Source organism: Tachypleus tridentatus, chromosome 3 (genome assembly GCF_004210375.1).
Source record: "Tachypleus tridentatus isolate NWPU-2018 chromosome 3, ASM421037v1, whole genome shotgun sequence".
Lineage (NCBI taxonomy): Eukaryota > Metazoa > Arthropoda > Merostomata > Xiphosura > Limulidae > Tachypleus > Tachypleus tridentatus.
Genome location: NC_134827.1, coordinates 118704821 through 118724237, shown reverse-complemented (window position 1 = coordinate 118724237; position 19417 = coordinate 118704821). Strand labels below are relative to the sequence as shown.

General features: G+C 18.1%; 1 protein-coding gene across 1 annotated transcript in view; it reads right to left on the bottom strand.

Moving 5' to 3' along the window:
- Positions 1 to 19417, bottom strand: part of LOC143247861 (uncharacterized) — a 64194-nt gene that overhangs the window by 15733 nt on the left and 29044 nt on the right. The gene's annotated exons all lie outside the window — the stretch shown is intronic.

Below are 19417 nucleotides of genomic sequence, written 5' to 3'. Positions count from 1 at the left end.
TTATATATTATACTGTTATTATAATTTATTACACACTGTTATATAGTTATATTTATACTGTTATTATAATTTATTACACATAACTGTTATATAGTTATATTATACTATTGTTATTATAATTTATTACAATAACTGTTATATAGTTATATTATACTGTTATTATACCTCTATTACACACCGTTTATATAGTTATATTATACTGTTATTATACTTCTATTACATACCGTTATATAGTGTTATATTAAATTGTTATTATAACTTATTACATACTGTTATTATACTTATTACATACTGTTATATAGTTATATTATACTGTTATTATACTTACTTATTACATACTATTATATAGTTATATTATACTGTTATTATACTTAGTTATTACATACCGTTATATAGTTATATTATACTGTTATTATACTTATTACATACTGTTATATAGTTATATTATACTGGTATTGTACTTATTACATACCGTATATAGTTATATTATACTGTTATCTCTACTTTATTACATACTGTTATATAGTTATATTATAATTGTTATTATACCTTACTTATTACATAAATTTGGTTATATAGTTATATTACACTGTTATTATACTTATTACACACTGTTATATAGTTATATTATACTGTTATTATACTTATTACATACTGTTATATAGTTATATTATATTGTTATTATACTTACTTATTACATACTGTTATATAGTTATATTATACTGTTATTATACTTACTTATTACACACTGTTATATAGGTATACTGTTATTATAGTTATTACACACTATTATATAGTTATATTATACTTTTATTATAGTTATTACACACTGTTATATAGTTATATTGTACCGTTATTATACTTTATTACATAATCGTTATATAGTTATATTATAATTGTTATTATAATTTATTACATACACTGTTATTATAATTCTATTACATACTGTTATATAGTTATATTATACTGTTATATAGTTATATTTAATTGTTATAATACTTTATTACTCTAGTGTTACATATAGTTATATTATACTTGTTATTATAATTTATTACACACTGTTATATAGTTATATTATACCGTTATTATACTTATTACATAACTGTTATATAAGTTATATTATACTGTTATATAGTTATATTATGTAATTGTTATTATAACTTATTACATATACCGTTATATAGTTATATTACACTGTTATTATAGTTATTACATACCGTTATATAGTTATATTATTCTGTTATTATACCTTACTACATACCGTTATATAGTGCTATATTATAAATTGTTATTATAATTTATTTACATACCGTTATATAGTTTTATATTTATAACTGTTATTATAATTTACTTATTACTGTTATATAGTTATAGTTCATTACTGTTATTATAGTTATTACATAGTGTTATACAGTTATATTATACCGTTATTATAATTCTATTATATACCCGTTATATAGTTATATTATACTGTTATTATACTTATTACATACTTTTTATATAGTTATATGTTATTATACCTACTTATTACTTATTACATACTGTTATATAGTTATATTATACTGTTATACTTTACTACATATTGTTATATAGTTATATTATACTGTTATTATAGTTATTACACACTGTTATATAGTTATATTATATTGTTATTATAGTTATTACACACTGTTATATAGTTATATTATACTGTTATTATAGTTATTACACACTGTTATATAGTTATATTTGTACCGCTGTTATTATAATTCTATTACATACCTGATATTTAGTTATATACTGTTATTATAGTTATTACACACCATTATATAGTTATATTATACTTTTATTATAGTTATTACACACTGTTATATAGTTATATTGTACTGTTATTATACTTATTACATACTGTTATATAGTTATATTTATACTGTTATTATACTTATTACATACTGTTATATAGTTATATTATAATTGTTATTATAATTCTATTACATACTGTAATATAGTTATATTATATTGTTATTATACTTTACTTATTACATACCGTTATATAGTTATATTATACCGTTATTATAATCTTATTACATACCGTTATATAGTTATATTATATATTGGTATTGTAAATTTATTACATACTGTTATATAGTAATATTATACTGTTATTATACTTATTACATACCGTGTTATATAGTTATATATTATAATTGTTATTATATTCTTACTTATTACATACCATTATATAGTTATATTATACCGTTATTATACTCTACTTATTACATACTTATTATATAGTTATATTATAACCGTTATTATACCTATTACATAAACTGTTATATATATATATTATACTGTTATTATACCTTTACTTATTACATACTATATATATAGTTATATTATACTGTTATTATACTTTTATTACACACTGTTATATAGTTATACCATACCGTTATTATAATTTATTACATAACTGTTATATAGTTATTATATTATACTGTTATTATACTTATTTTACATACTGTTATATAGTTATATTATATTGTTATAATACTTATTACATAACTGTTATAATACTTATTACATACCGTTATATAGTTATATTATACTGTTATTATAACTTATTACATACTGTTGTATATAGTTATATTACAACTGTTATTATAGTTATTACATACCTGTTATATAGTTATATATATTATTCTGTTATTATACTCTATTACATACTGTTATATAGTTATATTATACTGTTATTATACCCTACTTATTACTGTTATATAGTTATATTTACACTGTTATTATAGTTAATTACATAGTGTTATACAGTTATATTATTCTGTTATTATACCCTATTACATACCTGTTATATAGTTATATTTATACTGTTATAATTCTATTACATACTTCCCTTTATATAGTTATATGTTATTATAATTCTTACTTATTACATACTGTTATATAGTTATATTATACACTGTTATTATAATTTACTACATATTGTTATATAGTTATATTATACCTGTTATAAATACTTACTACATACCTGTTATATAGTTATATTATACTGTTATTATAGTTATTACACACTGTTATATAGTTATATTATATTGTTATTATAGTTATTACACACTGTTATATAGTTATATTATACTGTTATTATAGTTATTACACACTGTTATATAGTTATATTGTACTGTTATTATACTTATTACATACTGATATTTAGTTATACTGTTATTATAGTTATTACACACTATTATATAGTTATATTATACTTTTATTATAGTTATTACATACTGTTATATAGTTATATTATACTGTTATTATACTTATTACATACTGTAATATAGTTATATTATATTGTTATTATACTTACTTATTACATACTGTTATATAGTTATATTATACTGTTATTATACTTTATTACATACTGTTATATAGTTATATTATACTGTTATTATACTTATTACATACTGTTATATAGTTATATTATACTGGTATTGTACTTATTACATACTGTTATATAGTTATATTATACTGTTATTCTACTTATTACATACTGTTATATAGTTATATTATACTGTTATTATACTTACTTATTACATACTGTTATATAGTTATATTACACTGTTATTATACTTATTACACACTGTTATATAGTTATATTATACTGTTATTATACTTTATTACATACTGTTATATAGTTATATTATACTGTTATTATACTTACTTATTACACACTGTTATATAGGTATACTGTTATTATAGTTATTACACACTATTATATAGTTATATTATACTTGTATTATAGTTATTACACACTGTTATATAGTTATATTGTACTGTTATTATACTTATTACATACTGTTATATAGTTATATTATACTGTTATATAGTTATATTATACTGTTATAATACTTATTACTTACTGTTATATAGTTATATTATACTGTTATTATACTTATTACACACTGTTATATAGTTATATTATACTGTTATTATACTTATTACATACTGTTATATAGTTATATTATACTGTTATTATACTTATTACACACTGTTATATAGTTATATTATACTGTTATTATACTTATTACACACTGTTATATAGTTATATTATACTGTTATTATACTTATTACACACTGTTATATAGTTATATTATACTGTTATTATACTTATTACACACTGTTATATAGTTATATTATACTGTTATTATAATTATTACATACTGTTATATAGTTATATTATACTGTTATTATACTTATTACATACTGTTATTATACTTATTACATACTGTTATATAGTTATATTATACTGTTATTATACTTACTTATTACATACTATTATATAGTTATATTATACTGTTATTATACTTAGTTATTACATACCGTTATATAGTTATATTATACTGTTATTATACTTATTACATACTGTTATATAGTTATATTATACTGGTATTGTACTTATTACATACTGTTATATAGTTATATTATACTGTTATTCTACTTATTACATACTGTTATATAGTTATATTATACTGTTATTATACTTACTTATTACATACTGTTATATAGTTATATATTACACTGTTATTATACCCTATTACAATAACTGTTTATATAGTTATATTATACTGTTATTATACCTTATTACATACTGTTATATAGTTATATTATATTGTTATTATACTTACTTATTACATACTGTTATATAGTTATATTATACTGTTATTATACTTACTTATTACACACTGTTATATAGTTATATATATACCGTTATTACTTACTTCTTATTACATAACTGTTATATAGGTATACCGTTATTATAGTTATTACTAACACTATTATATAGTTATATTATACTTTCTTTATTATAGTTATTACTACAACCGTTATATAGTTATATTGTAACTGTTATTATACTGCCATACATACTGTTTTATATAGTTATATTTATACTGTTATTATACTTATTACATACTTGTTATTATAATTCTTATTACATACTGTTATATATAGTTATATTATACTGTTATAATACTTATTATTACACACTGTTATATAGTTATATTATACTGTTATTATAACTTTATTACACACCGTTATATAGTTATATTATACCGTTATTATACCCTATTACATACTGTTATATAGTTATATATATACTGTTATTATACCTTATTACACAACTGTTATATAGTTATATTATACTGTTATTATACTTATTACTAACACACTGTTATATAGTTATTATATTATATATTGTTATTATACTTTATTACACACTGTTATATAGTTATATTATAATTGTTATTATAATTATTACATACCGTTATATAGTTATATTATAACTGTTATTATACTTATTACATACTGTTGTTATACTTTATTACATACCGTTATATAGTTATATTATACCGTTATTATAATTTATTACATACCGTTATATAGTTATATTATACCGTTATTATACTTTGCTTATTACATACCATTATATAGTTATATTATACTTGTTATTATAATTTAGTTATTACATACCGTTATATAGTTTATATTATATTGTTATTATAATTCTATTACATAACTGTTATATAGTTATATTATACTGTTATTATAATTTTATTACACATTGTTATATAGTTATATATATTATAATTGGTATTGTAATTTATTACATACTTTTTATATAGTTATATTTGTTATTATACTTACTTTATTACATACCGTTATATAGTTATATATTATGTCACAAGTTATAATTCCTACTTATTACATACCGTTATATAGTTATATTACACCCTGTTATTATACTTTATTGGCTAACACTGTTATATTACATAACTGTTATTATACCTTATTACATACCGTTATATAGTTATATTATAAATTGTTATTATAATTTATTTACATTAAATTGTTATATAGTTATACTGTTATTATAGTTATTACTAACACTGTTATATAGTTATATTGTACTGTTATTATAATTGCTTATTACATACTGTTATATAGTTATATTATACTGTTATTATACTTACTTATTACATACTGTTATATAGTTATATTATACTGTTATTATAGTTATTACATAGTGTTATATAGTTATATTATAACTGTTATTATAATTTATTACATAGTGTTAATATATGTTATATGTTATACCGTTATTATAATTTATTACATACCGTTATATAGTTATATTATACCATTATTATAACTTATTACATACTGTTATATAGTTATATTATAGTATTATTATACTTATTACATACTGTTATATAGTTATATTATACTGTTATTATACTTATTACATACTGTTATATAGTTATATTATACTGTTATTATACTTACTTATTACATACTGTTATATAGTTATATTATACTGTTATTATACTTACTACATACTGTTATATAGTTATATTATACTGGTATTGACTATTAATTACTGTTATCGTTATATAGTTATATTATACTGTTATTATACTTACTTATTACACACTGTTATATAGGTATACTGTTATTATAGTTATTACACACTGTTATATAGTTATATTGTACTGTTATTATACTTATTACACACTGTTATATAGTTATATTATACTGTTATTATACTTATTACATACTGTTATATAGTTATATTATACTGTTATTATACTTATTACATACTGTTATATAGTTATATTATACTGTTATTATACTTATTACATACTGTTATATAGTTATATTATACTGTTATAATACTTATTACTTACTGTTATATAGTTATATTATACTGTTATTATACTTATTACACACTGTTATATAGTTATATTATACTGTTATTATACTTATTACATACTGTTATATAGTTATATTATACTGTTATTATACTTCCTATTACACACTGTTATATAGTTATATTATACTGTTATTATACTTATTACACAACTGTTATATAGTTATATTATACCGTTATTATACCCTATTACAATACTGTTATATAAGTTATATTATACTGTTATTATACTTATTACACACTGTTATATAGTTATATTATACTGTTATTATACTTATTACATACTGTTATTATACTTATTACATACTGTTATATAGTTATATTATACTGTTATTATACTTATTACATACTGTTATATAATTATATTATACTGTTATTATACTTACTTATTATACTATTATATAGTTATATTATACTGTTATTATACTTATTACATACTATTATATAGTTATATTATACTGTTATTATAATTTAGTTATTACATACCTATTATATAGTTATATTATAACCGTTATTATACTTTAGTATTACATTACATAGGCATTATATAGCGTTATATTATAATTGTTATTATAATTTTATTACATACTGTAATATAGTTATAATTATATTGTTATTATACTTTACTTATTACATACTGTTATATAGTTATATTATACTTGTTATTATACTTATTACATACTGTTATATAGTTATATTATACCGTTATTATAATTTATTACATACCGTTATATAGTTATATTATACTGGTATTTGTACTTTATTACATACCGTTATATAGTTATATTATACCGTTATTCTCACTTTATTACACTACCGTTATATAGTTATATTATACTGTTATTATACTTACTTATTACATACCGTTATATAGTTATATTATTAACCGTTATTATACCCTATTACACACTGTTATATAGTTATATTATACCGTTATTATACCTTATTACATACCGTTATATAGTTATATTATACCGTTATTATACTTACTTATTACTTATTGTTATATAGGTATACTCGTTATTATAGTTATTGGCACACCATTATATAGTTATATTACACTTAAAGCTATAGTTATTACACACCGTTATATAGTTATATTGTACCGTTATTATATAATTTATTACATACTGTTATATAGTTATATTATACCGTTATATAGTTATATTATACCGTTATAATACTTATTACACACCGTTATATAGTTATATTATACCGTTATTATAATTTATTACACACTGTTATATAGTTATATTATACTGTTATTATAATTTATTACATACTGTTATATAGTTATATTATACTGTTATTATAATTTATTACAACTAATCTGTTATATAGTTATATTATACCGTTATTATAATTTATTACACACTGTTATATAGTTATATTATACTGTTATTATACTTATTACAACACTAATATAGTTATATTATAATTGTTATTATAATTATTACAATACCGTTATAGTTATATTATACTGTTATTATACTTATTACATACCGTTATATAGTTATATTATAACTGTTATTATAATTTATTACATACTGTTATTATACTTTATTACATACCGTTATATAGTTATATTATATACGTTATTATATTTACTTATTACATACCATTATATAGTTATATTATACCGTTATTATAATTTAGTTATTACATACCGTTATATATAGTTATATTATACTGTTATTATAATTTATTACATACTGTTATATAGTTATATTATACCGGTATTGTAATTTATTACATACCGTTATATAGTTATATTATACTGTTATTCCTAATTTATTACATACCTCACGTTATATAGTTATATTATATACCGTTATTATACTTACTCTTATTACATACCGTTATATAGTTATATTATTAACTGTTATTATACTTTATTACACATAATGTTATATAGTTATATTATACCTGTTATTATAATTTATTACATACTGTTATATAGTTATAATATATTTGTTATTATAATTCCTACTTATTACATAACCTGTTATATAGTTATATTATACTGTTATTATACTTACTTATTACACACTGTTATATAGGTATACTGTTATTATAGTTATTACACACTATTATATAGTTATATTATACTTTTATTATAGTTATTACAATAATAATCTGTTATATAGTTATATTATAACTGTTATTATAATTTATTACATACCGTTGTTATATAGTTATATAATATACCCCTGTTATTATAATTTATTACATACATTGTTATTATAATTATTACATACTGTTATATAGTTATATTATACACCGTTATATAGTTATATTATAATCTGTTATAATACTTATTACTTAGTGTTATATAGTTATATTATAATCTGTTATTATACTTATTACACACTGTTATATAGTTATATTATACCGTTATTATAATTTTATTACATACTGTTATATAGTTATATTATACCGTTATTATAATTTATTACAATAACTGTTATATAGTTATATTATACTGTTATTATAATTTCTATTACACACCGTTATATAGTTATATTATACTCGTTATTATACTTATTACACAATCCGTTATATAGTTATATTATATATGTTATACACACCGTATAATTATTACATACCGTTATATAGTTATATTATACCGTTATTATAATTTATTACATACCCTTGTTATTATAATTTATTACATAACTGTTATATAGTTATATATATACTGTTATTATACCTTTTATTACATACTGTTATATATATGTTATATTATACCGTTATTATAATTTGCTTATTATTACACCATTATATAGTTATATTATAACTGTTATTATACTTACCCTTAGTTATTACATACCGTTATATAGTTATATTATATTGTTATTATACCTTATTACATACCGTTATATAGTTATATTATACTGTTATTATAATTTATTACATACTGTTATATAGTTATATTATACTGGTATTGTAAATTTATTACATACCTTTTTATATAGTTATATTTGTTATTATACTTTATTTCATTACATACCGTTATATAGTTATATTATAATTGTTATTATATTTACTTATTACATACCGTTATATAGTTATATTACACTGTTATTATACTTATTACAACAACTGTTATAATATACTTGTTATTATACTTCATTACATACCGTTATATAGTTATATTATATTGTTATTATACTTTACTTATTACACACCGTTATATAGTTATATTATACTGTTATTATAATTTTATTACATAACCGTTATATAGTTATACTTGTTATTATAGTTATTACACACTGTTATATAGTTATATTATAACCGTTATTATAATTCTATTACACACCGTTATATAGTTATATATATACTGTTATTATAGTTTTTATTATTATTATGCGTTATATAGTTATATTATACCGTTATTATACCCTATTACATACCGTTATATAGTTTATATTATATATTATTATAACTTATTACATAACTGTTATATATAGTTATATTATACCGTTATTATAATTTTATTACATACCGTTATATAGTTATATTATACCGTTATTATAATCATCTATTACATACCGTTATATAGTTATATTATACTGTTATTATACTTTACTACATACCGTTATATAGTTATATTATACTGGTATTGTACTTATTACACACCGTTATATAGTTATATTATACTGTTATTATAATTTACTTATTACACACTGTTATATAGGTATAAATTGTTATTATAGTTATTACACACCGTTATATATAGTTATATTTTGTACTCGTTATTATACTTTATTACATCAATTAAGGTTATATAGTTTATATTATAATTGTTATTATACTTATTACATACCGTTATATAGTTATATTATACCTGTTATTATAATTCTATTACATACCGTTATATAGTTATATTATACCGTTATTATAATTTATTATTGCATACCGTTATATAGTTATATTATACCGTTATAATCTTCTATTACTTTTACTGTTATATAGTTATATTATACCGTTATTATACCCTTATTACACACCGTTATATAGTTATATTATACCGTTATTATACCTATTACATACCGTTATATAGTTATATTATACTGTTATTATACTTTATTACACACTCGTTATATAGTTATATTATAACCGTTATTATTATACTTATTACAATAACTGTTATATAGTTATATTATACCGTTATTATACCCTTATTACACACTGTTATATAGTTATATTATACTGTTATTATACCTTATTACACACCGTTATATAGTTATATTATAATTGTTATTATAATTTATTACATACAATTGTTATTATAATTTCTATTACATACCGTTATATAATTATATTATACTGTTATTATAATTTCTACTTATTATACCATTATATAGTTATATTATAATTGTTATTATAATTTACATATTACATACTATTATATAGTTATATTATACCGTTATTATACTTAGTTATTACATACCATTATATAGTTATATTATAACCGTTATTATAATTTAGTTATTACATACCATTATATAGTTATATTATAATTGTTATTATAATTAGTTACTTACATACCGTTATATAGTTATATTATACTTGTTATTATACTTATTACATACCGTTATATAGTTATATTATACTGTTATTATACTTATTACATACCGTTATATAGTTATATTATACTGTTATTATAATTTATTACATACCTTTATATAGTTATATTATAATGTTATTATAATTTATTACATACCGTTATATAGTTATACTGTTATTATAGTTATTATCAATAATCATTATATAGTTATATTATAATTTCCTTTATTATAGTTATTACAACACCGTTATATAGTTATATTGTACTGTTATTATAATTTATTACATACCGTTATATAGTTATATTATACTGTTATTATAATTTACTTATTACATACCGTTATATAGTTATATTTATAACCGTTATTATAAAGTTATTACATAGTGTTATATAGTTATATTATACCCTGTTATTATAGTTATTACATAGTGTTATATAGTTATATTATACCGTTATTATAATATTTATTACATTACCGTTATATAGTTATATTATATTATTATTATACCCTTATTACATACCGTTATATAGTTATATTATACCATTATTATAATTCTTATTACATACCGTAATATAGTTATATTATAACCGTTATTATAATTATTACATACCGTTATATAGTTATATTATACCCTGTTATTATAATTACTTATTACATACCGTTATATATAGTTATTATTATACCGTTATTATACCCTAGTTCATGTAAAATTGTTATATATGTTATATTATAACTGGCGTTATTGCTATACTTTATTACATCAATTCCGTTATATAGTTATATTATACCGTTATTATAATTTATCTTATTCAATAACTGTTATATAGGTTATAATTGTTATTATAGTTATTACTAACAATGCCGTTATATAGTTATATTATAACCGTTATTATAATTATTACATACCGTTATATAGTTATATTATACCCGTTATTATACTTTATTACATAATTGTTATATAGTTATATTATACCGTTATAATAATTTCTATTACATACCGTTATAATAATTTATTACATACCACTGTTATATAGTTATATTATACCGTTATTATACCTATTACATAATTGTTATATAGTTATATTACACTGTTATTATAGTTATTACACACCGTTATATAGTTATATTATTCTGTTATTATACCTTATTACATACCGTTATATAGTTATATTATACCGTTATTATACTTACTTACATTACTGTTATATAGTTATATTATTAACTGTTATTATAGTTATTACATAAAGTTATACAGTTATATTATTATGTTATTATACTTTATTACATACCGTTATATAGTTATATTATTATACCGTTATAATTTATTACATAATTCTTTTATATAGTTATATGTTATTATACCCCACTCTTACTTATTACATAAATTGTTATATAGTTATATTACACCTGTTATTATAATTTACTACATATTGTTATATAGTTATAATATACCGTTATAATAATTTATTACATTTACCGTTATATAGTTATATTATACCGTTATTATAGTTATTACACACCGTTATATAGTTATATTATATTGTTATTATAGTTATTACACAACTGTTTATATAGTTATAATTATACCGTTATTATAGTTATTACACACCGTTATATAGTTATATTGTAAATTGTTATTATACTTATTATTATACCGATATTTAGTTATACCGTTATTATAGTTATTTATTACACACCATTATATAGTTATATTATAATTTCTATTATATAGTTATTACATACCGTTATATAGTTATATTATACCGTTATTATACTTATTATTATACCGTAATATAGTTATATTATATTGTTATTATACTTTACTTCATTACATACCGTAATATAGTTATATTTATATTGTTATTATAATTCTACTTATTACATACCGTTATATAGTTATATTATAACTGTTATTATACTCTTATTACATACCGTTATATAGTTATATTATACTGGTATTGTAAATTTATTACATACCCGTTATATAGTTATATTATACCGTTATTCTAAATTTATTACACACCGTTTATATAGTTATATTATACCGTTATTATATATTACACTTATTACATACCGTTATATAGTTATATATACACCGTTATTATATACTTATTCATTAACACCGTTTATATAGTTATATTATACCGTTATTATAATTTATTACATACATAATAACTTATATATAGGTTATATTATACCGTTATTATAATTTTACTTTATTACACACCGTTATATAGGTATACTGTTATTATAGTTATTACACACCATTATATAGTTATATTATACTTTTATTATAATTTATTATTAATAACTGTTATATAGTTATATTATACTGTTATTATACCCTTATTACATAACCGTTATATAGTTATATTATACCGTTATTATACTTATTACATACCGTTATATAGTTATATTATACCGTTATTATACTTTATTATTACATACCGTTATATAATTTATTACATACTGTTATATATAGTTATATTATACCGTTATTATAATTTACTTATTACATACCCATTATATAGTTATATTATAATTGTTATTATAATTTAGTTATTACATACCTGTTATATAGTTATATTATACCGTTATTATAATTTATTACATACCTGTTATATATAAAGTTATATTATACCTGTTATTATAAATTTATTACATACCGTTATATAGTTATATTATACTGTTATTATACTTCTATTACATAATTGTTATATAGTTATATTATACCGTTATTATAATTTCACTTATTACATACCCGTTATATAGTTATATTATACTGTTATTATACTTTATTACACACCGTTATATAGTTATATTATACCGTTATTATACTTATTACATACTGTTATATAGTTATATTATACCGTTATATAGTTATATTATACCGTTATAATAATTTATTACTTCACTGTTATATAGTTATATACAGTTATTGTTATTATACTTATTACACACCTGTTATATAGTTATATTATACCTGTTATTATAATTTATTACACACCGTTATATAGTTATATTATACCGTTATTATAATTTATTACACACTGTTATATAGTTATATTATACTGTTATTATACTTTCTATTACACACCGTTATATAGTTATATTATACCGTTATTATAATTATTACATACCGTTATATAGTTATATTATAACTGTTATTATAATTTTATTACATACCGTTATTATAATTTATTACATACCGTTATATAGTTATATTATACTGTTATTATAATTTATTACATAACCGTTATATAGTTATATTATACCGTTATTATAATTTACTTATTACATACCATTATATAGTTATATTATACCTGTTATTATACTTTAGTTATTACATACCGTTATATAGTTATATTATATTGTTATTATAATTTATTACACACCCGTTATATAGTTATATTATACCGTTATTATACCTCATTACATACTGTTATATAGTTATATTATACTGGTATTGTAATTTATTACATACTTTATATAGTTATATTTGTTATTATACCTTCTTTATTACATACCGTTATATAGTTATATTATAACCGTTATTATACTTACTTACTTATTACATACTGTTATATAGTTATATTATAATGTTATTATACCTCTTATTACAATAATATGTTATATTATACTGTTATTATACCCTTTATTACATACCGTTATATAGTTATATTATATTGTTATTATACTTTACTTATTACATACCGTTATATAGTTATATTATAACTGTTATTATAATTTATTACACACTGTTATATAGTTATACTGTTATTATAGTTATTTACAATTTCATTATATAGTTATATTATACTTTTATTATAGTTATTACACACACCGTTATATAGTTATATTGCAACTGTTATTATATAATTTATTACATACTTGTTATATAGTTATATTATACCGTTATTATACCTTACTTATTACATACCGTTATATAGTTATATTATATTGTTATTATAGCCATTACATAGTGTTATATAGTTATATTATACTGTTATTATAGTTATTACATAGTGTTATATAGTTATATTATACCTGTTATTATAATTTATTACATACCGTTATATAGTTATATTATACCATTATTATATTTTATTACATACCGTTATATAGTTATATTATAGTATTATTATACTCCTATTACATACCACCGTTATATAGTTATATTATAACCGTTATTATACTAATTATATTACATACCGTTATATAGTTATATTATACCATTGTTATTATAATTTTACTTATTACATACCGTTATATAGTTATATTATACCTGTTATTATACCCTTACTACATACCCGTTATATAGTTATATTATACCGGTATTGTAATTCTATTACACACCGTTATATAGTTATATTATAACCGTTATTATACCCTTACTTTTATTACACACTGTTATATAGGTATACTGTTATTATAGTTATTACTACACCGTTATATAGTTATATTGTACTGTTATTATAATTTATTACACACCGTTATATAGTTATATTATACCGTTATTATAATTTATTACATACCGTTATATAGTTATATTATAACCGTTATTATAATTCTATTACATACCGTTATATAGTTATATTATACCGTTATAATAATTTATTACTTACTGTTATATATAGTTATATTATACTGTTATTATAATTCTATCACAACAACTGTTATATAGTTATATTATACCGTTATTATAATTTTATTACACACTGTTATATAGTTATATTATACTGTTATTATACTTTATTACACACCGTTATATAAAGTTATATTATACTGTTATTATACCCTTATTACATCACCGTTATATATAGTTATATTATACCGTTATTATACTTATTTATACACTGTTATATAGTTATATTATACCGTTATTATACTTATTACACCGTTATATAGTTATATTATACCGTTATTATAATTCTATTACATACTTGTTATTATATACTTATTACATACTGTTATATAGTTATATTATACTGTTATTATAATTTATTACATACCGTTATATAATTATATTATACTGTTATTATACTTACTTATTACATACCATTATATAGTTATATTATACTGTTATTATACCCCATTACATACCATTATATAGTTATATTATACCGTTATTATAATTTAGTTATTACATACTATTATATAGTTATATTATACTGTTATTATACTTAGTTATTACATACCGTTATATAGTTATATTATATTGTTATTATACTTCTATTACATACCGTTATATAGTTATATATATACCGTTATTATACCTTATTACATACCGTTATATAGTTATATTATACTTGATATTGTACTTTATTACATACCGTTATATAGTTATATTATATTTATACCGTTATTATAATTTATTACATACACTTATATATATAGTTATACTGTTATTATAGTTATTACATTAACCTTCATTATATAGTAAAATTATACTTTATTATAAAGTTATTACAACACCGTTATATAGTTATATTATAATTGTTATTATACCTTTATTACATACCGTTATATAGTTATATTATACCTGTTATTATAATTTACTTATTACATACTGTTATATAGTTATATTATACTGTTATTATAGTTATTACATACTGTTATATAGTTATATTATACTGTTATTATAGTTATTACATAGTGTTATATAGTTATATTATACTGTTATTATAATTTATTACATACCGTTATATAGTTATATTATATGTTATTATAATTACTTATTACATACACGTTATATAGTTATATTATAGTATTATTATATTTATTACATACCGTTATATAGTTATATATACTGTTATTATACCTTATTACATACCGTTATATATAGTTATATTATACCGTTATTATACCCTTACTTATTACATACCGTTATTATATAGTTATATTATACCGTTATTATAATTTACTACATACTCACCGTTATATAGTTATATTATACTGGTATTGTAATTTATTACATACTGTTATATAGTTATATTATACCGTTATTATACTATACTTATTACATAATGTTATATAGGTATACCCTGTTATTATAGTTATTACATACACCTGTTATATAAGTTATATTATATTGTTATTATACTTATTACAATAACTGTTATATAGTTATATTATACTGTTATTATACTTATTACATACCTGTTATATAGTTATATTATACCGTTATTATACTTACTATTACATACCGTTATATAGTTATATTATAACTGTTATTATAATTTTATTACATACCGTTATATAGTTATATTATACCGTTATAATACTTATTATTACACTACTGTTATATAGTTATATTATACCTGTTATTATAATTTATTACACACCGTTATATAGTTATATTATACCGTTATTATAATTTATTACATACCGTTATATAGTTATATTATACTGTTATTATACTTTATTACACACTGTTATATAGTTATATTATACCGTTATTATAATTTATTACACACCTGTTATATAGTTATATTATACTGTTATTATAATTTATTACATACCGTTATATAGTTATATTATACCGTTATTATACTTATTACATTACCGTTATATAGTTATATTATACCGTTATTATAATTTATTACATAAATTGTTATTATAATTATATTACATACCGTTATATAGTTATATTATAACTGTTATTATACTTATTACATACTGTTATATAATTATATTATACTGTTATTATACTTACTTATTACATACTATTATATAGTTATATTATACTGTTATTATACTTATTACATACTATTATATAGTTATATTATACTGTTATTATACTTAGTTATTACATACTATTATATAGTTATATTATACTGTTATTATACTTAGTTATTACATACCGTTATATAGTTATATTATATTGTTATTATACTTATTACATACCGTTATATAGTTATATTATACTGTTATTATACTTATTACATACTGTTATATAGTTATATTATACTGGTATTGTACTTATTACATACTGTTATATAGTTATATTATACTGTTATTATACTTATTACATACTGTTATATAGTTATACTGTTATTATAGTTATTACACACTATTATATAGTAAAATTATACTTTTATTATAGTTATTACACACTGTTATATAGTTATATTGTACTGTTATTATACTTATTACATACTGTTATATAGTTATATTATACTGTTATTATACTTACTTATTACATACTGTTATATAGTTATATTATACTGTTATTATAGTTATTACATAGTGTTATATAGTTATATTATACTGTTATTATAGTTATTACATAGTGTTATATAGTTATATTATACTGTTATTATACTTATTACATACTGTTATATAGTTATATTATACTATTATTATACTTTATTACATACCGTTATATAGTTATATTATACCATTATTATACTTACTTATTACATACCGTTATATAGTTATATTATACTTGTTATTATACTTATTACATACTGTTATATAGTTATATTATACTGTTATTATACTTACTTATTACATACTGTTATATAGTTATATTATACTGTTATTATACTTACTACATACTGTTATATAGTTATATTATACTGGTTATTGTAAATTTTATTACAACTGTTATATAAGTTATATTATACCGTTATTATAATTTTACTTATTACTACATAATGTTATATAGGTATATTACATGTTTTATAGTTATTACACACCGTTATATAGTTATATTGTAATTGTTATTATAATACTTATTACATACCTGTTATATAGTTATATTATACCGTTATTATACTTATTACATACCGTTATATAGTTATATTATACCGTTATTATACTTATTACATACCGTTATATAGTTATATTATACTGTTATTATTTTTTTATTACATACTGTTATATAGTTATATTATACCGTTATAATATTTATTACTTACCGTTATATAGTTATATTATACTGTTATTATAATTTATTACACACCGTTATATAGTTATATTATACTGTTATTATACTTTTATTACATACTGTTATATAGTTATATTATACCGTTATTATAATTTATTACATACTGTTATATAGTTATATTATACCGTTATTATATTTTATTAC